This window comes from Solea senegalensis, linkage group LG1 (assembly GCF_019176455.1).
Source record: "Solea senegalensis isolate Sse05_10M linkage group LG1, IFAPA_SoseM_1, whole genome shotgun sequence".
NCBI lineage: Eukaryota > Metazoa > Chordata > Actinopteri > Pleuronectiformes > Soleidae > Solea > Solea senegalensis.
The window spans coordinates 4,656,009-4,664,032 of record NC_058021.1 but is presented as its reverse complement, the minus strand read 5'-3'; the positions used below and the strand labels follow the sequence as shown (position 1 = coordinate 4,664,032).

At 39.1% G+C, this 8,024-nt stretch overlaps 1 long non-coding RNA gene across 1 annotated transcript; it reads right to left on the bottom strand.

Annotated features, from left to right (window-relative positions):
• On the bottom strand, window positions 1–4,123 carry LOC122768515. Its single transcript, XR_006360313.1, has 4 exons — window positions 4,027–4,123; window positions 2,650–2,948; window positions 2,486–2,538; window positions 1–106 (listed from the first exon to the last, which is right to left on the bottom strand). It is a non-coding gene; the product is annotated as an uncharacterized LOC122768515 (long non-coding RNA).
• Between the last annotated feature and the right edge of the window lie 3,901 nt (window positions 4,124–8,024).

The following is an 8,024-nucleotide window of genomic DNA, read 5'->3' as shown; positions in this document are numbered from 1 at the left end:
CTCTGTCCTGTGTCCTCTGTGCTGTGTCCTGTGTCCTGTGTTCTCCATCGATATTCAGGCGCTGCCTTTGCCCGTACACAAGGTTGTAATTGGGTTCAGCTGCAGTCTGCTCACACATGACATGGCATTTGCAGGAAAAAGCACGTCCAGTTGGGTTTGAAAATGAAAGAAACCAATCTTACAAACAAAAACAAAAACATTTGAAATTTGAATCTGTGATCACTGATTAGGTAACAAGCATGAATGCACTGATGCAAACACACACACATACAGTAGACAAACAGGTCTGCTGCTGGTACACATCACTGTTTGTCAGCGCACTGATTAAACCTTTTCAGGAGATTTTTCTTTTGAATCTTGCCTTGTGTGCAGCAGGTCCTCTCACAAAATCAATACCTCTGTTTGGGGTTATCACCAAATCTCTCTCTCTCTTTGACTCGCCTCTTTTAAAGCTTTTCAAACAGTGCATGGGAAAAAAAAAAAAAGTAATCCTCAAACTCTGAGTGTGCCACAGCACGGATTAAAACTCTCTGTGGAGACTGCTCACCCCATTCAGAGGGAGAACATCAAGGTCATCTGCAGAGCAAGCATCTGAAATTACCTGTGGAAGATTAAAAGACTGTGGATGATACTCCCTCGCTGTTTCACCTGCGATACAGAGTTATCCTCTGAAAAGCTGTTATGGCAACACCCCGTAGATGAAAACACGCTTCGTCTTCTTCTTCTGTCGCGCGTCACATAGCCGGTTTAGGTTTGTGTAGTGCATTCGACGCAACCTTCTTTAAGATAGTTGATTTAAGTGACTTTGAATGTTGGCTGGCCTGAGTATTTCAAAAACAAAAAGATCTACTGGGATTTTCACACACAACCATCTCTACAGAAATGTTTACAGAAAATAGTCTGGGGAAAAAAAGAGAAAAAAATCCAGCTCTCCTGGTGAAAATGCTTTGTTGATGCCAGAGGTCAGAGGATAATGATGAAACAACAATAACTCAAATAACCACTCATTAAAGCCAAAGTATGAGGAAGATACTGTACATCCAGCTCATCAGGCCTTAAAGCAGACGAGCTACAGGAGCAGAAGAACCACTTCATTAGATGCCCTGTACCTAATAAAGAGGCCATTGAGTGTATGTAGTTTCTGATGCAAATTTATGTCACTTACAAAAACAGTGCGCTAGTGTTTTATCCACTTGTGGTGCAGAAATCTCAAGCATTCCATTACTGAACACATTTAGTCTGTAACCCAAGGGTTATTTAAGGCAAATAAAGTTACTGGTTATGTTTATATATATGTATATATATATATGTATATATATATATATATATATATATATATATATATATATATATATATATATATATATATATATATATATATATATACATATATACATAGATATATATATATCTATGTATATATAGCATTGCAACACTGGAATGTTGTGTACAACATCTTTTTTCTTGACCTGTGATCATTTCACAGCATGTCAACACTCCTTCTTCTTCTCCTCCTCCTACCATATATATATATATATATATATATATATATATAAATACCGTGTATATATATCTATATATATATAGATATATATCTATATATATATAGCACGTATATGAAACAACTTAAAGCGGGACATTCAAACGTTCGGTTCCGTTGACTTCAGAAGCGATGACGTGTGAATTTGTACAGTTAAAGGAGAGCTATTTTACTCAGTTTTGTCAAGGTCCTGGAGTGTGTGGTGCGTGAAGTTGTAATTTATTTGAATATACTTGGCCAAGGAGACCAGATGCAACATTAAAACAGGCATAGACACATTTAATCATCTGTCTACTCTGACTTCATGCTTATCTACTGTATATTTTGGCTTACACAACGCTCTGACTGGGATCTTGGTGGTGAGGAATGAACGCAATAGCTTTTCTCTTGGAGCCAACCTTGAAACTAGTCTCAGTCTGTACAATAACATGTTTTCCTAACAACTGGATACTCAACTAGCAACGGCTCTATGGTTATTCATTCATTCATACACTGTCTACCGCTTTATCCTCACACATGAGGGCCACGGGGCCCAGGTCACCTTGGTCCTGATCCTCGCAGGACCAACATACAGAGACAAGCAACCATTCGCTCTCACATTATGCTCAGTTAACTGGAGAATCCAGAGAAAACCTGCAAACTTCAGACAGAAAGGCCCTCCGTCTGGTCAGGTCATGAACCCTAGTCTTTTTGCTGCACTAGCCACTACTCCACCGCGTGGCCCGGCTGTATGGTTATAATAAATTATATTTAATAACAATAAATACAATAACTAACCGAGAGTCACAAATACCCCATGACCCCTTTACAGTTCATATTTCTAGTTCCCTCATCGTTCATCGCGAGCACCGTTAATCAGCCCTGAGCCGGAAAACTCCAGACTGCAGAGGATCACATGACTTCACTCTTTGTGGAGCCTCTGCTGAAGGCTTTGTGAATAATTACCTGCAGTGAGGAGAGACGCACCGGATCCGAACACAGCGCAGGAGAAAATGTTCCTGCAGGAATTAAATGTGTGTGAGAAAAGAACGTAGGCAGAGATAATAAAATAAAAAAAAAAAAGGTCAAAGCCTAATTGCATTTTTAAAACTGCTGTGTGCTTTATTTACCTCGTGGCGTAAGTGTGAAGATGTAGACTCCAGGACTGCAGAGGTACTTTAAGAAAAAGGTTCTTTCAGGTTAGATTTTCTTGTGTGATATTGGTGAAAATGTGCAGAGACTTCCTCTCTCAAGAGCCTTTGTCTCAAAATACTGGACACCACACTGTGAAACTGGGCTCTGATTTCACTTTCTGAGGCCCTGCATGCTTTTGCTTGGTGAGAACGGTCAGTGTTGGTCTGGTTCTTCGGCTCGAGTCCAGAGAAGCAAGAAAGAAGAAAGCCTGTCAGAGCCTGAAACTCCTCCTCCTCTGCTGACAGACACAAAGAAAAAGACTGCTGCTACCGGTGATGGAGCAAAGTCGCTCTTCACAGCACGTTCTGACACAAAAACAGCAGAGAATTTGAAATCAAATACGCTGTCAATTAATACAGGGCTAGGGATTTTTACAAATGAAACAAGAGTTAATCAAAACAGAGCCTGCGTGGTTAAGGAGGGGGAAATACACAGTGCTATATAAATATGAAATGAAGTACTGAAAATAAATGGAATAAAAATAATACAATTTTCTTGATTTATGCCCCATAAACAAATATACTTTTTGTTTCCTAAACTGGAAAAAAGCCACATATCAAACATCTCACCAAAGCTTTGACTGAAAAATCTCATATTTCTTTCTGTGGTATGAAGCCCAAATTTATTTTATCTCCACATTGTCCATTACTTAGGTTTTTTTTTATTATTCTGGAGCTTTCAATTTAGCATCTGAATTTTTTTTTTTGTTTTTGTATGTATGATGGGATAATGGACAGTGTTGTTTTCTTCTAGAACTTATATAACAAAGTAGGAGCGATTACTGAAGTACATAACAAAAGACTTATTCTCAGGCTATGAAAACCAAACAGTTGTCATATATTCACTTCCTGCCAATAAATCTCAATGTTTTACACCGAACCTTTAAGCAACTAGTACTTACACCTGTGTAAAGAGTGGGGATCTTGCGTCGCCCGCAGTCATTCCCGCCCTGCACACAGGAAGTGACTACAAAGTTTCAGGAGTGAATTCAGTAGTTTCCCCTGCGCTGCTGCTGTATCCACACAAACACTCCCTCAGTCATGTCTCATATTTAATGACGGCAACCATTATCAGCTGGAAAACGCAACATGCAAATCCAGTGACATCGTTTCAGTTCATAAAGACTAAACAGAGGCAAAATGATAACATAACTATAACATAAAAACACAACAACAGAAACTCAAAGTCATGGATACACAAATTATTGGACTATTGTCAATAACGTAATGTACGTTTTCGATGGTTGTTAAATGAGTCAGGTAGTGAAGTCACTGTGGTGCTGTAGTCTCACAGTGACCTGTGCGTATACTCACATATCAAATCGCCTCCAGCTACAGAATGAGTGGATTAACTCTGGTCCCATGTTCCTCTCCGCTTCCAGGATAAATCATTCTGAGACAATATGACAGATTCGTCTCCCCTGCCACTGAAAAGAGGCATAAAGGGAAATCTAATTACCATGTGTCCTTGGGTACAGCGTCATTCTGTTAGTGCATGTAAGGGTTCATCTTAAAAACACAAGATTCATTTATATTCACATTGTAAATTGGACTATGACTAAAATGAAGTGTCAGGCCCCAGGATGATAATCTAATTGTCACCTTCAATCTGCGTTTATGGACATTTTGTTCCATCTGTCTGACAGGAAATGGAACTATCAAATGAATGAAGAAAACAACTCTGTTCACAGTGCAACAGTCAGATAATGGTCGGGTCAGGTTAGAGTAAGGCTGGAATCAGGTTGTGCATGTCAGTAAATGTCGCTAAAAATGTAATGAATATTTAATCTGGAGCCGTCAAATCTAATTGACCAATAACAATTAATATCGCCATAAAAATATCTGTTTTCTTCCTGTAGGACTTAAGACAGTCTTCATTGACTTTTTGGACCGTCCTGACACGATTAACACGTGTACCAACTTTCGTTCATGCACAGTTCGTGAAACCTTTTATTATTATTTTTTAAACCTAATAAAAGGTGTGGGGTTTTTGTTCTGTTAGCCCCTCCCTCTTCCAATTTTCCACCCTTTTTCACCAAACCACTTTCAGACGTTAATTTTCACCAGGTCTGATTGGGTCGCAATTCATTTAGAGGAAAAACAATAATAAGAACTCGTACAAATTGTCGTGTCTTTTTTGTCGCACCTGTCCTCCATGCCAAAACAACAATCTGAAGGTCCCAGGAAGTCACGTGTACTTCCTTCATGTACACGTGACTTTTGTTTGGGGAGGTTTTTCAATATCGCATTTGATGTAGACACATATTTTTAGTTGAGGACATATTAAAACACTTTTTTTTTTTATTGCCTTGACCTCTAAATAAGAGGTGTCCACCTTGAAAGAGACAAAATGTGAAAAAATAAATCTTTCCCCATCTCGCAGGGACGGCACGTAACAGTGGACGTGGTAAACAAAGAATATGTCCTCAAATGTGGACATAGTGATGGATTTATGAAAATAAATTAAATAAAATAAATAAAAAACCTCCACCTCTGAACGGTATGAGGTAAATTAGGGATTCTGAGTAAAACAATCTTTCCCCGGGTTTCCTGTCAGAGAGTGTCGACCCCCCCGAGTCATCTCCACGGTCACACACAGCACTGCAGTGGTTAAATTAAATATTTATTAAGTGATTGTCTGCTCTGCCTGTGGCTCAGCAGCACTCGGCTGTAGCCCACGTGGCCTCAACTAATCCATGGTATTTTGTGCCCAGCGATAACAAGAGGGAGACAGAAGTGAGAGGAAGGGGGAGGCAGGAAAAACGGATTGCAAACAAACAAGACTGAGAGGTGAAAGCTGTGATCTTTCCATTTGTTTCCCTCTGTCTGTCCCTCGGCCTTTATCTCTTTTCCACACGTTCCTGTTCTTCTTCCCTCCAACTTCTCTCTCCCTCTTCATCTCTCTCTTCCTTTACTAATGAGAGCCAGTGGGGTTTCCCAGTCGCCTAACAACCGCTATGGCTGTCTCTGCCCAAACGGCAGGGGCCCACAGATTACTGCTCCCCCATTGACTACATAAATACATAAATAAATACAAGAAGTCATGAGGCGGCTGCAGGTTCACGCTGCACTGAGAATATCACACGGTTTTCAAATTCAAATGGCAGAAATAAAGGTTTTTGTCAGGGGCAGCAACCCCCGCCCCCCACCCTGAACCCTGTATCAGCAGGTGTTTGTTATTACTAAACAAGTCGATGCATCCAGAAGCCCTGGACCACAACCTCTGTCAACGTTTTCTATTTTATTTTATTTCATTTAGTCCCGTGCACTCACACAGTGGTGCGAGGTCCAATTGGGATTCCTGAAATGTATTTTTGAGGCACTAAACGTCTGTGAAAACGGGCAAAAACCGGCAGCGCCTCCCAAAAGTGAAACCCGGTAGGACAAAGCTGAAAGTTGCACCAAATTAAATGAAACTAGGTGGAAACATGTCACGGCCCAAGACGAACAAAAAAGTCAATTGGGAGCATGGCGTCAACTTGTAGCAACATTTTTAAAAAATGCTCCAAATTATACTAGACACATCAAAGATGAACAGTTATCACTAGGTCTTGCACATCAAAAAGGGCGTGGCCCCAGCAACCATCGGAATTTTAGCAAATTTCAACCATTTGCCATAAAACAGGAAGTGGCCTCTAACTGCCATGCATTGACCAATCTGCACAAAACTGAGACAAGAGACCTGGACAGAAATCATCATAGCGCCACCTAGTAAATCAATTTTTACAATAATAAATAGCGTAAATATCTAACTGCGATTATTTTGACTGAAATTTCGATTGCGGTGGTATGATTTGCGATATTACAGCGAATGGTCATTTTTACATAATTGTTGTTGTCTCTTTCAGCCTCTGGGTTTGTTTTGCTCCTGTGAAGAAGAGGTGGGAACACACGGTCTCAGAATGTGCTCATGCCTGGAGGCTGTGGATGAACAAAAGGTGACTTAGTTAGTCATATTGTTGCATATTAATATGTTAAATATTGTTCATTTGTAACTCATTTATTCCTATGAATAAAGAACATTTCACTTTGTGGGGTTTATATTTAAACACATTTTGTATTAGATTTTTTAAATGTTTAACATTTGAAAAAGTTTGCCTCTGACACACCGACGACTGATGCCGTAATTAATGCATGGAAGTAATAATGTTACACTCAGTTATTGCTGTTATCGTGTCATCAGTGTGACATTTTATGAAAGTAATAGTTATAATTGTATAAAGGTATAAAGTGTCGTATCAGAGACACTCCTGCTCTTTATTACATGGAGGTGAAAACAGGTAGATGAGAATGATCTGCCTTTTTAATTACTCCAACAGAGAACATCAGTCTTGGCTTCTGCTCCGTTATTAGAGTCACAGCTGCAACAATGAAACATCATCCCTCACACGGCATCAGCTGTGACAATCTCTGGAGTAACAGTGATATTTCTACACAGCCTTCAAGGCACAAGAATAGGTAAAAAGATTAATAAAATAAAAATTGACTATCAGTTTATTCACTGATACTTTTACTTTAAGTACAAGCTGCTCACATAAGCAAAAATATCACTATATAATATAAAGCTGACCCTGTTTTGGAGTATCCTATTTTATAATTGACAAAATACACAATAAATTGATTATTAAGTATAGAGCAGTTGTTCCCAAACATTGCTCTAACTTTGCTCAAATATTGAGTCTCGAATTATAAGATAATTTGCTCTTTCATCATCCTCCTGCTCCTCACATATGCTTCACACACTGAAATTAGATTAAGATGGAGTGAGAAATAAGGTGACTCTAATTATTAATATTCAATATATTGCTTTGTTTTGTTTCATTTTCTACACACTGTGGTCAAAATTCCCATACAGGAGAACAGTTTTTCAGAATTTTCCTCCAAGAAACCACCAGAGCAAGCTCATGTACCACCGGTGGTACACATACCACAGTTTGAGAACCGTGGTGGTTGCACTAATCATGAAAAATCAACAACAGAATATGAAGAACCACCCACAGTGACTTAATGACAAAAAAAATATGATTATCAAATTTACAAACAACAGATTAATTATAACTTGTGTCATTATTTCCATTAGATTGAGTTATTGATATATCTTTCTGTAAGGTACCGCTCATATTAGTAGACGGTTTGCTTTTGAATTGCTATACAGTGGATTTAAAATGGTAAGGCTGCCATCTAGTGGTCTTAAGGAGGATGACAGGGAGGAGATTCAGCAGATGGCAGCATGGTGTGCAGGGAACAACCTGATCCTCAACACATCCAAAACCAAGGAGCTAATCATATGCATAAATGGAGAGGGATCTCAG